This window comes from Ovis aries, chromosome 26, assembly GCF_016772045.2.
Source record: "Ovis aries strain OAR_USU_Benz2616 breed Rambouillet chromosome 26, ARS-UI_Ramb_v3.0, whole genome shotgun sequence".
Classification (NCBI taxonomy): domain Eukaryota; kingdom Metazoa; phylum Chordata; class Mammalia; order Artiodactyla; family Bovidae; genus Ovis; species Ovis aries.
In genome coordinates, this window is record NC_056079.1 from 13,280,490 (window position 1) to 13,297,539 (window position 17,050).

Genomic DNA, 17,050 nt, shown 5'->3' on the forward strand with positions numbered 1-17,050 from the left:
TCTTTCTGAAACTTCTGCTACTCAAATAGTAGACCTCACGTTCTCCCTACCCCGGCCCATCAAGACTGGTCCTCTAATTTTTCTACCATTCTTTCTATTTGTCTTACTTTCTGGGAAATTTTCTTAATCTTCTAACACTTCAATAGATAGGATCACTTCTTCTATCATATTGTTCATTTCCAAAGGTCTTAAATTTCTTACTCCAAATGTTTATTTTTAGACAATCTGTTATATCTCTCCAAAAATGGTAATTGGTTAAATTTCCTTCAGTTTCTCTGAATGAAGTTCAAAATTTCTCCAGTGCGTTAAATTGCATGTTTCATTGTTTTAGTGTATTTGTGTTAGATTCTGCTTTTATTTAAGAGGCCCAGTGCCCTGAACTTTTGCCTTAGAATAGCTAATACCAATCATTCTGGTTCTTCCACTCCTTCCAGGCACATGAGGGGATTAATTTCCCTGCCTCCAAGAGATGTGTTTTGGCCATGGGATGTGAAGAGTGTGGATGTACATGTAACCCCCACCCACAAGACTGATTGAGATTTGTCCATCTATCTAGCATTGTAATGGAGGTGCCAGTCACCCGAGGTATATCCGGGAACCCTGAGCTGTACTGTGGAGGCCAGCTGCCCGGGGGAGTCATCCAGAACCACTTTGAACTTGGCTTGAGTAGGAAATCAGAGTCCGCTGAGACCTTGGTATTATTTTTTTTTATAGAACTCATTACCTGGCCTCACCTGCGTGATACAACTTGGTAAATGTAAGCCCCTCTACCAGGGGTTCTGAGAGCTGAGTAATGATGGGGCGCCTATACCAGCTGCTGGGAAGTGCAAAATCTCCGTGGCTGAGTCTCTCTAGAGAGGAAACCTTCAGTTTCACCCAGGTTGGGCAAAGGCAGGCTGATGGGCTGGCTACTTCTTAACAGACTTCCGGCCAGCCCTCCAGAGCCACACCCAACTCTCCGAGGTCCTTGAAGCCAGAATTCCAGACCTTTCAGGGGTTTGCAGCATGAATCAATCAGCTGCCTGGCTCTCCCTTGCTGACTTAGGCTTCCTGTTTCCCCTCTCTGCTACCTCAGTTACCACACGACTTTCCACCAGCCCTACCCTATGTCCTTCTGTGCTTGATTTTTTAAAATCCCTTTCCTGCAGTTTTCTAGATGGAATGTATTGAATCTGTTGTGTTTATTGAAATTTCCTTAATGAGGGATTTTTTTCCTTAATGTTTTATTATGAAAAATTTGTAAATCTGACAATTTATCACATTTCCTTTAGTCTCTCCTCCCTCTCTGTTTAGATATGTGTGTGTATTGTGTTTATGTTGGTTTTTTTTGTTTGTTTTTTTTTTTTTTTGGCTATAACATTGGAAAGTAAGTTACAGATATCATGACCCTTAACTATTAACTAGTTCAGCATGCATCTTCCAAGGAAGAAGTATCCTTATAAACCATAATACCGACTATTACAACTATGGGAAATTTTTAAAAATCCTGTCATATCATCTAACACCTGTCATCCAGCATCTAGTATAACATCTAGTATATTTAAATTACCCAATAATTCTTTTATCCTTTTTTTTTAATTAAAAATTGGGATCCAATTGAGATAAACATGCTATAGTTGGTTATTTCTCTCCCTCTCTCTATCTCTCTCTTTTTTTTTTTTTTGGCCCCACCTGGAAGTTTGCAGGATCTTAGCTCCCTGACCAGGGATTGAACTTGTGTTCCCCTGCAGTGGAAGCACAGAGTCTTCACCCCTGGACTGCCAGGGAAGTCCCTCCTCAACGTTTTCTTGTATTTTTTCTTTAAGTTAATCTTGAGCAGTACCAACACCTATGCTGCTGCTGCTGCTGCTAAGTCGCTTCAGTCGTGTCCGACTCTGTGCGACCCCAGAGACGGCAGCCCACCAGGCTCCCCTGTCCCTGGGATTCTCCAGGCGAGAACACTGGAGTGGGTTGCCATTTCCTTCTCCAATGCGTGAAAGTGAAGAGTGAAAGTGAAGTCGTTCAGTCGTGTCCGACTCCTAGCGACCCCATGAACTTCAGCCTTGCAGGCCCTTCTGTCCATGGGATTTTCCAGACAAGAGTACTGGAGTGGGGTGCCATTGCCTTCTCCAACCACCACCTATAGAACTCGATTAATAACTAAAAATGAGCCCCTGTTAAGGAGATGCTAGTAGAAGTATACAGGAATAGGGCAAACTTTATAATTAGAATGGTTGGTGTTTCTCACTCAGGTGTCACTAATCGAAAACCTAACCAAGCGATGCTCCGCACCTTGGGTGTGTTAACATTTTGGATAATGAAGCAGTCTTTGCTGCGATGAAGAACTGCATTTAGAACCTTCTCAGCCCACCCGACAGCAGCCTGTGCGCTTGGCCAGCGCTCAGCCTCATGACTTTTGTTTGCTTCGAGCTGAATTTGAGTCTGAGCTCAAAGGGCATTTCTGTTTATGACTAATGGGTGAGCTCCGAAGTTAGTGTAGTTATCAGACATTCCTGGCATGCCACACGTCTAATTCCTAGTGCTCCGGGGACCTGGTGCCCTGCCAGAGGAAAGCAGAGGCTGGAGGGCACAAGGAAAGGCCGCCACAGAAAGCCATCCTATAAGTTATAAAAAGCCAATCATGTGTTTAGCCAGCAGACCAAATGCTGGGGATGGAATTGATTTGTAGCATGTTAGCGCCTTTCCTTGGGCTGCTTACGAACATTTCTTCGTTTTCTGATACTTGATTCTCAGAATTCCATTCCTGTAGCTTTAAAAAAAGAAAAAAGAAATCTGTGATTCTTTTGGTTGTACTCAGAACCAGAATGAGGCACTTTTTAATGCAAAAGCCTATATCCTGAGAGGGTTTTAGAGTGTGACTGGGGGAATGGGGAGTTGGGCATGACGTCCATCAGCGCAGATGCAGTCCTCAGCAGAGAAGACAGGCAGAGAGGACAGTCGTTGAGCACGTGTTGGATGTCGTCGTCGTTCCGGGCCCCAAAGATTCCTGCGGTAGACAGGACAGGTCGTAGGCAGGCGGGAAGAAAGATAAATCAATCTTTAGACTACGTGGATGTACCACTAAAACATGCTAAACGGAGGCAGGCACAAGAAAGCACAGATTTCCATTTGTATGAAAGTCCAGGAAAAGTCAATCTGTAGAGACAGAAAGTAAATTAGTGGTAGCCGGGGGCGGGGGAGACGGAGTTCCCGGCGGTGCAGTGGTAAAGGATCCCCCTGCCAGTGCAGGAGATCTGGGGGTTCGGCCTCTTGGGTCAGGAAGATCCCCTGGAGGAGGAAACGGCAACCCACTCCAGTATTCTTGCCTGGGAAATCCCATGGACAGAGGAGCTTGGCGGGCTACAGTCCATGGGGTCGCAAAGAGACGCGACTAAGCACAGCAGCTGGAGCAGGGGTCATCTTTTGGGGTGGTCAGAATTGCTCTACTTAGATTGTGGGATTGTTTTAACTCTATAAATTTACTAAAAATTTCTGATTTGTACACTTACAGTGGGCAAATTTTCTGGTATGTAAATTAAACTACAGTAATGCTATGGGAAAAAAAAAAAAAGCTCTGGGCTTGGGATTATTCAATTCCAGCATGACCCGTAGCTGCTACCTGTGGTCAGAGTGACCAGGGGCACGAAGGGGGGTAGTTACCGTGGACTCAGTGGAAAGGAGAGAGACCACGTCCACAGGGTCTCTGCGCTGGCTGGTTTTTCCGGACTCTGGAGGTTACATCCCCTGGTAACAAACATTGAGCCTCCGCACATAAAAGAGAAATGGGCACTTTGGTTCCAGGAGCCTAGCCCCGTGTTGTCGTTACAAGGATGACTCTGTGTTCCCCTCAGCTCTGTGCACGGTCACAAAGACACTGGTGTTCAGCCATGACACCACGGAGAGGCAGAGTCCAAGTGTATTTGTCTCCTGAGCAAACGTTTAGCCACCACCGGCAAGGCGATTTCTACGCAGCTCGCACCTAGGGGACAGGCGCTCATGGTCTGCAGAAGCAGTGGTGGGACCAGAGCCAGACTTCGTGTCTCGTGTGTCCCAGAGCTTGAGAGAGGCTGTCGGTAAACATCGGAAGACCCGACGGACGCATGAACGAAATGTCTCTTTGTCGGTAGTTTTATTGTTACTTCCTATTGGCAGGAATAAAAAGGCTAAAGACTGACGTGTCTTGTGGTTGTTTTTCCTCTTCCAGTTGAAGTTGGTTTCCTGGGCATCCTTACCGTGACCTCCTTTTATTCCCTAAACGTGGGCCCATCCCAAGGCCTTGCCTGGCTCATCAGTCTCACCCATTATCTGATCTCCGCCTGGAAATTTCACCCCGCATCTCACCTGCCTTGTCCCTCTGGCAGCTGGCACACGACATATTTTTACATTAATTGATTATCATTTTGCTTACCTGTGCTGGTATCAACACACTCCTTTGAAACTGCAAATCGTAGCCTTGTGGGCTTTCTCGGTTCCTGCTCTCACGTCTGTTGAGTGTACTGTTTGAGTAACACTCCCAATGTTTCATTACCCAGCTTTTCCGCTTTCAAATATCCAGCAGGGCTGCCAGCCCCAGGAGCCTCGAATCCTGTTATTTCGTTTCCCGGCCCTCCGCGTCACCCCTACCTCGGTCGCCTTCCTCCTTGTCACTGTGATCACCTCCTCTCCGCAGGTGGGAGGGAGGACTGGGTTCCGTTTCAGCCTCTCTGCAGCACTCACAGGCGTGAGGATCCCTGAGGATCCTGTGGAAAGCATGACCGTGCCCTCCCCATTTCCGATTTAGTAGTTTGGGGGGAGGAACTTAATACCTTGAATTTCCACCCAGGTTCCAGGTGGTGCTGACGCTCCTGGTTCAGGGACCACACTTTGAGACCCGCTACTTTTATGCACCCAGTCCATCACTCTCAGGTCGGCCTTCCTAAATTAAAATTTGCCCCAGGTCTGCATTCCTTGCTGAGGTCTTCTATTCAGCCTAAGACTGTATTCCCCAGGTAGGTATAGTGGAGTAGGAAAATCACAGTCAGTCATTTTTAGCCTTTTTTTTTCCCCTACTTTTCAAGTCTTCTTATTAGATCAAGGAGATCTAATGGTGCTAATATTATATCTTTAGCACCTTTCTAACACTTGCTGGTGTTATTCAGTCACTCAGTCGTGTCCAATTCCTGCAACCCCATGGACTGCAGCACACCAGACTTCCCTGTCCCCCACCATCTTCCAGAGTTTGCTTGAACTCTTGTCCATTGAGTCGGTGATGCCATCAATTGTCTCATCCTCTGTCGTCCCCTTCTTCTCCTGCCTTTTGTCTTTCCCAGCATCAGAGTCTTTTCTAATGAGTCGGCTCTTCGCAGCAGATGGCCAAAGTATCAGAGCTTCAGCATCAGTCCTTCCGATGGATATTTAGGATTGATTTCCTTTAGGATTGACTGGTTTGATCTCTTTGCAGTCCAAGACTCTCAAGAGTCTTCTCTAACACCACATCAGTTCTTCAGCGCTCAGCCTTCTTTATGGTCCAACTCTCACATCCATACATGACTACTGGAAAAACCATAGCTTTGACTAGATGGACCTTTGTCAGCAAAGTAGTGTCTCTGGTTTTTAATACACTGTGTAGGTTTATCGTGGCTTTTCTTCCAGGCTAGTGTCTTTTAATTTCATAGCTGCTGTCACCATCCACACTGATTTTGGAGCCCACAAAAAAGTCTGTCATTGTTTCCCCATGTATTTGCCATTAAGTGATGGGACCAGATGCCATGATTTTCGCTTTTTTAATGTTGAGTTTTAAGTCAGCTTTTCCAGTCTCCTCTTTGACCTTCATCAAGAGGCTCTTTAGTTCCTCTTCACTTTCTGCCATAAGGGTGGTGTCATCTGCATATCTGAGGTTATTGATATTTCTCCTGGCAATCTTGATTCCAGCTTGTGCTTCATCCAACCTGGCATTTTGCATGATGTACACTGTATATAACTTAAATAAGCAGGGTGACAATTTATAGCCTTAACATACTCCTTTCCCAATTTTGAATCCATTTGTTGTTCTAATACTTAGTTGCTTGTTTAACAAAGAGAGCAAGCCATTAGCTCAAAGCTGCTGCCAGCAGTCTGATAAAATTTTATATTACAATTTTATTTTCATTGAACTTATTTTCAATGGCAAGAGTTAAGAGGCTACAGCTTGAAACACTAGGTTAAGGGGTGGAATCCAGAAGTCCTAAAGAATTCTTGCTTATCTTTTCTTCCAGCGGGTTTCATACTTCAGTTATTTTCATGTATCACGTATAGTTCTTTGGATTTATCTGAAATTAATTTTGTTGTAAGGAAGAGAGAGGATCTAGCTTTTATCCCCTAACTGGCTATCCAATTAGCCTAACACTTTTAAATAATCAGTCTTTTACTCATCATAAACAAAGTTTATGGGTAAGTAATATCCTTGGAAAAATATTTACAGCTTAACAAAGGATTAATATCAAAATATATTAAAAATTGTCACAAATCATTAAGGATAAACAACATAATTTTTAAAAGGACAATTCACAGAAGAAGCAAATAAGCATATAGAAAGATTATGAACCTTAGTGGTCTTTTAGATTCTGTCCCCCTTCCAGTTATCTTGTCAAGGAACGGTGGTATATGGTTAAATGAACCTTCGCTTACTTTGTGGTTGTTTTATTCACTAAGTTGTGTCCAACTCGTTGACACCCCATGGACTGTAACCCACCAGGCTCCTCTGTCCATGGGATTTTCCAGGCAAGAAGACTAGAGCGGGTTGCCATTTCCTTCTCCAGGGGATCTTTCCAGACCAGGGACTGAACCTGTGTCTCCTGCATTGGTAGGCGGTTCTTTACCGCTGAGCCACCTGGGAAGCCTAGTTCCTTAAGTTTTGATAAAAGTAACTCAGGTTCATTTGGTCGACTTCTGTAAGAATGAGGTTGAATCTAACACACAGAGGGTGAGTGAGCCGTGTGTCATCTCTTTGTTGTTGTGATGGGTATGTTCTCCAGAGTGAATGTCAAGCTTCTTCCCATCCTGGTCCTTGAACAGCTGTCATCTGTGATGCAATCTGTAACGATTGTGTGTTGTTTAAACTCTAGGTAGGAGAACAAGACCTTGGTGGTGGGTTTTCGTTTGTTTGGACAGTAATCTCTTAAGCCCTCTTCCTCTTCTAAACATTCCTACCTTCTTTGCCAACATATCCACTTAAATTCTCAAACTATTTTCCAAAACCAAATAATCCAGCAAGCAAACATTTCTTGGCACTTAGCAGAGAAAAGAGGTGTAGGTTAAAGTGTTTGCTGACCTCTGTGTTTTCTCCTGGTAAAATACTTTAAAAAAAAAAAGAACTTGCTGAATTTTTAAAACACCTGAAATAAATTCTTTGCCCTCTTTGTAACTAAGAATCTGTTTTCTGTTTAGCTATTCATTTCTGATACATAATGTAATGATAGTCAACTGAAATAAATTATGAGACCAGGTATTTTGATTCAGGTTTTAAAGATGTTTTCCTCCTATCCTGTCCCATCATCTTAATATCAACCTTCCTATTATTATTTTAGTTAATGCAATTTACTGTTACATCTGTGTAAACAGAACATTTTTAAAAATGACATTCTTCCATGGTGTCCTTGTTTCCATTTTTGTCTTCCTTTCTAACCTGCACCCACTCAGTCAGCCAACACAGATGCTATGCCGACTGTGTGAGGAAAGCATCGGGCTAGAGGTGCAGAGAAGGCTGAAGGGGCCCTGGCCTTGAGAAGCCCATAGGCTGATGGGAAAGACAGGAACCTAGTAAGATGCTTAAGGTGGCTCCTGAGTCTTCCTGGGGGTGATCAGGTGGGACAGGGTTCGGGGAACACTGTGTAAGAATTGCACTCCTAGGTTACATGGGATCAACAGTGTAATGGTTTTTTAATACTGCCAAACTGTTTGTTAAAAGGATGTATCAAGTTACAGAATGACCAGCAATAAATGAAAGGAACTGATCCCATATCCTCCACCAGAACTGAATTTCATCCTTGGGACAAAGCAAAACAAAACAAAAACTTGATATCCTGAGAGTCTTAAAAATCAAGCCTCATTATTGTTTTATTTGGCATTTATTTTTATTATTAGTGAAGTTGAGTATTTTCCCATGTTTTTATTATTTTACTTACTCCAAATAATCACTTGGAGTCTTGGCATTCTTAAAACTTGTTACTAATTTTATGAAGCAATTTATTGAGGTGAAATTCACAAAGCACAGAATCAGTCCCTTTAAGGTGAACAATTCAATGGCGTATATGTGTTCGCAATGGTGTCCAACCCCCACCTCTCTCTAGTCCCAAAACATTTCCATCACTCTACCATCGATGGGCACTTGTCTATTGCTCCTCTCTGTGGCCCCTGGCAAGCACTGATCTTCTCTGTATTTGCATGCATTTATCTATACTGGGTGTTTTATATACATAGAATTATGATATGTGACCTTTGTGTTTGGCTTCTTTCACTTACCATAATGTTTGGAGGTTTATCCACATTGTAGCATATTTAGTATTTCCAGGTATTGATACTTCGTTCCTTTTTATAGCTGAATAGTATTCCATTGCACATATATACCACACTTTGCTTATCCTTTCATCCACTGATGGGCGTTTGAGTTCTTTGCACCTGTTGGCTTTCGGTGGCGCTATGAACCTGCAGGTACATGTAATTGTTTGGGTACCTGTTTTCAGTTCTTTTGGTTATTCACCTCAGAGTGGAATTGCAGGGTTATGCAGTAGTTCAGTGTTTAACTCATTGAGGAACTACCGAACTGTTTTCTATGGAGGCTGTACTGTCTTAGCTTCCCATCAACAATGTCCCATTTCTCTACATCTTCATCAACACTTGGTATTTCTGTTTTTTAAATTATAGCCATCCTAGTGGGTACCTCATTGTGGTTTTGATTTCCATTTCCCTGATGACTAATAATGTTGAATACTTGTTACTGTGTATTTCGTATATAAGTGAGAAGATGAGATAAAGAGAAAACCGTGTTTCTGAAGAACTTATTTTAAAATTATTCAGGTGTTCTTTGAGGGAAAAAGTTTACTTAAAATTAAACAAAGTGGCCCAAATTTGAGAATTAGCAAGCTACTAATTTTGCTAAATATGTCATCGTCATTATAGAGATTTCTGAAGCATAGGCTTTTGCTTCCAGGTTTCCCCACCCCGCCCCCCACCCCATGCTGCAGGTCTTGCAGGATCTTAGCTCCCCAACCAGGAATTGAACCCTTACCTTTGGTAGTGAATGTACAGAGTCTTAACCACTGGACTACAAGGGAATTCCCTTCAGTTTCATTTTTAAGTTGAGTTTGTTTTCATTTTCTCTATCACCTGGGTGGATTGGGGCTGTATAATGTGCCTTTAAACAATGGTTCTCAGAAGTGTGATCCAGGGAACAATGGCTTGAGCATCGCTGGGGAACTCATCACAGACACAGATCCTTCCATGGATGTTCCAGCCAGGCTCTTTGCACCTTGTGGCCGTGTCTTACACAACTGGGGACATCAAGGACTTCCTGCTCACAGCCAAGGGGAAGGACAAGAGAAATAAGAAAAATGTGAAGTTTAAAGTTCGATGCAGCAGATCCCTTTACTCCTTGGTCATCACAAAGAGCAGGCAGAGAAGCTGAAGCAGTCCCTGCCCCCAGATTTGGCAGTGAAGGAGCTGAACTGAATCATGAACACTGACTGAACTGTATGAAAATTTTAAAAATTCTCAAAAAAAAAAAAAAAAAAAAAACACCTTACAAATCCTGGTGTCAGTAGACCAGGCCCCACCCCTGATCTGCTGAGTCCCAGACCCTGAGGTGGCCCCAGCAATCTGTTTTAATCATCTTTTCAGATGAGTGGAATGTACGCTTAGGTTTGAGAACCTCTGCTCTAACTCAAAATTTCAGGTCAGTCCCAGTATTAAAGAGCCCCTGAGGGAAAGAGAATTCACAATTTTGGCTTTGTTAGCATCAACTCTTTTAGCTTTAATAGGCAGGCAATACAAACAGTTAAATTGAATTGTATTATAGTCTCCTGCTAATTCTTAAACATGCACGCATCATATAGTTTTACCTAGAAATTGCTATCCAGTCTGCTTTTGATCTTTGATCAAATCTCCAAAGAATTTAAGAGCTGCATGTCCTTGGAGTGTATCTTCCATTCATCTGCAGCTGGGCTTTATTTCTCACTTGTTTGGAGCCCCTCCTGCCAAAGGTTCTGGTGTGGAGTCCCCCATGGGCACTCACAGCCGCTGCTGCTGGACACAGGTGTGCTCAGGCAGAGGCAGCGATGGACCCATTCTCAGTGGGGTCGTCTTAAAGTCCAGGGCCCCTTCCACCTCCTCCTGCCAGAATTTCTTTTCTGGGAGGGTCCACACTACAAGTCACGTGGAATCTTAGTTCCCTGACCAGGGTTTGAACCTAGGCCCTCGGCATTGGAAGCATGGAGTCTTAACCGCTGGATCACCAAGGAAGTAGCCCTCCAGAACTTTTTTAAGGAAATCCTTTCTTGCAGCTTCTTCCAGAAATTGGTGGCCAGTCAATCCAAGTAGCGTATCAGCAGTTAAATCCATGCCCAGAATTGGCAGTACCAATGGCTGTATCCTGCACAAGAGACTTAATGGCTGGAAACCACAAACTTGGACTGGAGGGGCGTGTGCGGCACAGTCCCAGCTCCTTTGATTTTTGTTTTGTTTTTCCTGCACAGGGTATTCAAATGGAGATAATACTTGCCTCTACTTGGCAGGATTTTATGGGGATTTAACTCATACATAGATATTTAAAGCGTGTGTAGTACATGGAAGCACTCAGAAAATGTTTATTAGGATAATTTACTCTATGTAAAAATTGACTTTTATTTTAACATAGAATATTGGAAGTATTGACATTTTTGTAGGTACTGTGTTTGCGTCCCCAAAGCAGCAGCACTTTGGGGGCACACAAGCCATGTGTGCTTTCGAAGGTGAATTATTCACAAATGTTGCCTCTCCTTCCTATTTCTGAAGGAATGAGAGGATCCCGTTTGGTGCTGTAATGGATGTGATAATCGGGCCTCCTGCCATCCTCCAGATTTGAAATCTCTATGCCAGAGTTAGACTGAAGTTAGGAAGTAAATTTCCAGTGATTAAGACTTGCCTTCCAATGCAGAGGGCACAGGATCAATCCCTGGTCTGGAAAATACAGCTCCAGATTGCCTTGGGTGTGACCAAAAAATTAAAAAAAAAAAAAAAAAGCCAGAACACCTGAGGGAAGGCTTTTTGAAGGGTTAAGAGGGGACTGTTCTTACTGTTGCTTGCTTTTCAGTCACTCAGTCGTGTCCAACTCTTTGCGACCCATGGACACACCGGGCCTCCCTGTCCTTCACTCTCTTCCAGAGTTTTGCTCAGACTCATGTCTGTTGAGTCGGTGATGCCATCCGTTGTGTCCTGTTTACTTGTCGGCTGCGGGAGAAGAAATTAACTGTGTGAGACAGTTATCCAGTTAACGCTGGATGATTACTGACGGAGTGTCGTTGCAGCGCAGAGAGAAGCAGAGGGGATTATGGACAGAGACTGGCTGGCTTTTCAGTGGAGGGAGAGAGGTGAGCTGGTGAGGGGATGGGGCATCCCAGGCTGTAGGCGAACAGACTCAGAAACAAGACTGCTGTGTTTAAATATCTGAAAGCCCGTCACATGGAAGAAGGATGAACCTGGCTCTCTGTGGCACCACGAATAAAATCGGCCACGGTGGGTCTCAGCTGTAGGAAGACCAGAGTCTAGCAGAGGAGACCGGAATGGGAGCCAGTGGATCAGAGAGGACGTGGACTCAGGCTGAAGAAGTGAGCCCGGCTAGACGCCCCTGTGACGCCCCTTACGGCTGGTAACCTCGGATGAGCCCTTCAAGCCCCAGGGCAGCCGTGCCCTCCCCAATCTGTGGTCCTGCCTGTCTGCCAGCCTGCTTCTATCCAGCAGGACCTGCTGAGAAGAATTTCAGCTATTTTTCCCAAAGATGCAGAACTAACTAACTGCCCTACCCTCCTCTGAACAGGTCTGTACTCTTAAAAGTCGGTTTCTTCTCCCTGCCGCTGTTCACTCAGCCCTGTGTCTCCCCACTCCCTTTCTTTCCTTGGTGGTGGTAGTTTCCCCGCTAAGAAGAGTGATGGAAACACAAGTTGCTTTCTGGGGACTGATGAGCATCATTGTAAATTAAAATTCTTTGAAGAGTAGAGAGAGTTCTGTAATTTTTTACCTTCCCTGTAAAATTCACGTTGTGAACCTCATCTTTAACCCTACCCCTATTCTCAGAGCAATTCAAGCAGGTTTGTGTGGACCGATTCTGTAGCGATCGCAGTTGACGGTGCGACTCCGCCTTGAGTTAAACGCCGGCAGCAACAGATGCTGTGAAGCAAAAATAACTCTTCAGACCTTTAACATTCATGCTCAACTGTACATTTGGGAGGCTGGAACCGTGGCAAGGGTTTCATCAACCTGAAAACGGTTCTGTCACGTGCCGTTTCACCTAACGTTAGTTAGCACAAACTCGGTTGCAGTTAGCACTGAGTGAGTGTGTCTGGTTGTGCGCTTGCACACACAACACTATTCGCCATCATATAAGCGGGAGGAGTACATTCATCTGTGTGTGACGTCTCCTGTCATAGGACCCTGACTCGGTGGCCTGACAATAAACACTCAGTGATGGCTTGTATGAAAGAATGATATAATGCCCACAAGGAGAGGAAATACCACGCAGAGTTCAAGTTTTGTATGTAAACTGTGGCAAAGTACTGCAGTAAATTGCCATTTTCTTCACATTAGTCACGGTGCAAAGGAAGACTGTTTTTTAAGCAAAGAGTAATCTCTGGAATTTAGCATAAAGACGCTTGGTAATTTCAGGCTTTCTGCCTGCTGTTGCTCCTTTGTGGGAGAACCAACAAACTCCATCCATTTTTTACTTCCTCGACATCAAAGGAAGATTGACTCTTTCAGAGATTCCTTGTGCAAAACAAGAGGAAGAAATTTAGAAACATTTCTTCTGAGTTGTTTCTAATTTTGGAATATGTCTGTTGTTTCTGTCTCTTGTTACTTCTTAGTGTATCATAGTAATGTTTTCTTTATCAGGATAGCAGCGTATCTGAGTGCTTTTGTTTGTTTGGTACCTGAGAATGTTACTCTATTTCTGTTTCCTAATTTGCAAAAGAATTAAAAGTTTGAAATTTATTAATGTGTATTTAATGGTTTTACTCTTATCAATATCGTGTATCTGTTTTTCTAAATACAGAAAATACAGTGTTAAATTGATTTTTGCAGCATAACTGCAAGGAACCATTTATGTTAAAGTTCCAGGAAGGGAAATGTCTGAATTTTTAAGTGAGTTCACAGTTACATTTATACGTGTAGAAGTAATGCCAGTGTTAGGACAGTGACAGTTAAAAAAGTGCTTATTATCTGCTTTAAGCAATAATAGGAAAAGCCGGATTATTTCCAAGTGTAGCCAAGTTACTATAACTTGTAATCATAGTGCATGTTCTGAAACTTTCATGACTTCTGGTTGTCGAAGGAGCAGGTATATTCGCATCATACTTGGTGCCCGGATAAAACTTGCATAATGTCTCTCTTTTGTCATTCAAACATACCGTTTCCATGTCTCCTTATCCTTTATTTCTTTGGGATGCCTGTGCCCTTTAGACAGCCAGGATAGAGGAGGTTAGGGAGCGAGGATCCTCCAGCAGAAGGATGTGCAAGGGGCTCTGTCCAATCAGGTGATGGAAGCTCAGTCCCACCGACAGAGTATGAAGACGGCTGCGTCCCATGGGGTGGGGAGCGTTTGATACACATAGAATCTAGTCCCTTTTTCAAAAGAAAACCCAATTTTCCTGCACATTTTTCATGATATAAGGTGGGATTTGAGCACAATTCTAAGAGCCAGATTTTGGACTCAGATTAAGTTCAAATTGACGCCAGGTTTGCAGAGTGAGTGTGGCCAGTTGCCATGTTAGATGCCTTGCTTAACACGGCTGAGATTCGTTTCGCTCGTCTACTGCATGTGGAAGCTTTCCACTTGTCAGGCATCACACCAGTTGGTTCGTGTTTAAACTTCATGATCTCCCCCCGACTCCGTCCCTACCTTTTTAAAAAAATAATAGATTGGAAAACAGAGGCTTTGAAGGTTGATAACCTGCCCGGCGTTGTAAGATGGCAGAACAAGGACTTGAATCCAGGTCCCTTTGAGGCCAAACTTCAAGTTCTTAACTTCTGAGCCAAATTCTTTCAAATTACTTGGAACACTTGATTAAACAAACACTGCTGGGCCCTAGAGTTTCTGATCCTGTAGGCATAATATATACTGTACTCCAGGGCCCAAGGATTTGGTTCTAACCGGTTCTGAGATGTAGAAGCTGCTGATCATGTGGACTGGACTCTGAGAAACACTGCTGTACACGGTGCTGCCTGGTTCCATTCCCTGGAGACTGAGAGAAGTCACGTGTCTTGCTTGGGTTCATAGTTGCCAACATCTATGGACTGCCTAACCATGTCCTGGACACTCTTGAGTTAATCCGTTCTCATCCTTCCATTCATTGTAGCCAGTAGTCACACTGCAAGATGATAGGGGTTGTGACCACCACTTAAAATGAAGAGAAAGAAACTGAGGTAGGGAAGGCTGTCCAGTAAGACAGCCCCACCCTATAGGTTATTTTTTCTTTAATGTAATTCAACCTTTTCTGTAAATTTAAAAAAAAATGTGAGGGTAATGATAAACAAGGTGTGAAGCTGCTCAGTCGGGCGACTTGCACGCGCAAGAGTCGTGAAGGTCGACTCTTTGCGATCCCATGAACTGTAGTCCTACCAGGCTCCTCCGTTTGTGGCAATTTCCCGGCAGTGATACAGAAGATGATCATAAAAGGATCCTCAGTTCATTTCAGTTCAGTTCAGTCGCTCAGTCGTGTCCAACTCTTTGCGACCCCACGAATCACAGCACACCAGTCCTCCCTGTCCATCACCAACTCCCGAAGTTCACTCAGACTCACGTCCATTGAGTCAGTGATGCCATCCAGCCATCTCATCCTCTGTCGTCCCCTTCTCCTCCTGCCCTCAATCCCTCCCAGCATCAGAGTCTTTTCCAATGAGTCAGCTCTTCGCATGAGGTGGCCAAAGTACTGGAGTTTCAGCTTTAGCATCATTCCTTCCAAAGAAATCCCAGGGCTGATCTCAGTGAGCCGCAAGTCGTGGAGATAAATGGAAAAGGCATCTGACAGTTCTTAGCAGCCCTTGCCACCCAAGTAGATACAGTGTCCACAGTAGTCCTCAAAACAACTGAAGAAAAGCCTCCTGTGTTGAAATGGGGGTTTTAAAAGAAGCTTTCCTCAAGTCAGTTTCGTACAATGCAAATGCCCTGTGACGTGGCTGTGCTGACCCCTGATGTGTACAACACTGGCCAGGCCAGTCACCTGCTTTCGCTTGATGTTAACAGCAAGCTTGGGCCTGTGATGCTGGCCTCGCTGCTCCTCAATGTACTGGCCATATCTAGAAGAGCTCTAGAAAAGACCTGGGGAATAAACAGCTCTCTGCTCAAAATCATTTTCTTAAAATGATTGCTTTCAGTTCAGTTCAGTCACTCAGTCATGTCCGACTCTTTGCAACCCCATGGACTGCAGCACGCCAGGCTTCCCTGTCCATCTCCAACTCCCAGAGCTTGCTCAAACTCACATCCATATAGTTGGTGATACCATCCAACCATCTCATCCTCTGTCACCCCCTTCTCCTCCTGCCTTTCAATCTTTCCCAGCACCAGGGTCTTTGCCAGTGAGTCAGCTCTTTGCATCAGGTGGCCAAAGGATTGGAGTTTCAGCTTCATCATCAGTCCTTCCAATGAATATTCAGGGCTGATCTCCTTTAGAATGTACTGGTTGGATCTCCTTGCAGTCCAAGGGATTCTCAAGAGTCTTCTCCAACGCCACAGTTCAAAAGCATCAATTCTTCAGTGCTCAGCTTTCTTTGTAGTCCAACTCTCACATCCATACATGACTACTGGAAAAGGATTGGTTTAGTTGGGAGACTAAAGAGGAAAAAAGCTAAGTCAGGAATTAGAAATCATTCCCTTGATGGAAATGAAGTGACTTGGCCCCGAGGTCGGTCCTGGGAGGGCATTCTTCATGACTCTTGTCTGGGCTGGACTGCTTGGGAAGGCTGGGACCCCTGTAGCCACGTCCAGAAGTAGATTTCATGCCCAGGGAAGGTTGAGAGAAAAGGAGACGCGTCTTTCTTTTGATCCTCAGTGTACTACGTCCTCGGAGGAGGGCTGTCGCAGGCCACACCTGGGAAGAAAGGATTTCCTTCCTTTTCATGTTTTCCTCCCAGAGTTCTGAAACACGACACAGCTCATTACTCTGATGAATGATGCAATTCTAGAAATGACCTGTATTTCACTTGTGCTGTGAAATCACTGATACCCACCAGCGTGGATCACAGAGTCCAGGTGACTTCATATTTGGAACTTCGCTGATGGGGCCCTAGTGTTAAGTGAGCAGAGATGTCACCTGAAGTTGGCCACCCTACAGCAGGGTGGTCACCAGTCTTTGGCGCTGGCCTGCCTGCAGCTGCTCTAACAACCAAGGAAAATCTGAGAAGCGAAAATGAAGCAAGTGAGAGAGCAAATCAACCCATGATAAAGCCCAAAACCTGTACCTGCTTAGATAACTAGTTTCCCCGTTACTTTTAAGGCTTAAAGAAAAAGTATAAGGCATCTCAAAAGGTGAGGTCACGTCGATATATAAATATTAATACTTTGTGTTTGGTTCCATTAAACATTTTGTTGAGGGACTATTTAGTCCAAGTGTAAAAATAAGATCTATTTGTCCCTCCTCTCAAGGAGAGCTCTTCATGGACCTTGCAGTCGAGTTAATTTTTCGAAGAGCAGCCAAATCTGTAGTTGGTGTAACCAGGTGTATATCTTGTCTTGAGCACGTGTGCATGCTCCAGCTCTTTGCAACCCCGTGGACTGTAGCCCGCCAGGCTCCTCTGTCCATGGGATTCTCCAGGCAGGAATATTGGAGTGGGTTGCCACGCCCTCCTCCAGGGGATCTTCCCAACACAGGGA

General features: G+C 44.2%; 1 protein-coding gene across 1 annotated transcript in view; it reads left to right on the forward strand.

Annotated features, from left to right (window-relative positions):
• WWC2 (WW and C2 domain containing 2) overlaps nt 1-17,050 on the forward strand; it is a 148,066-nt gene that overhangs the window by 60,274 nt on the left and 70,742 nt on the right. The gene's annotated exons all lie outside the window — the stretch shown is intronic.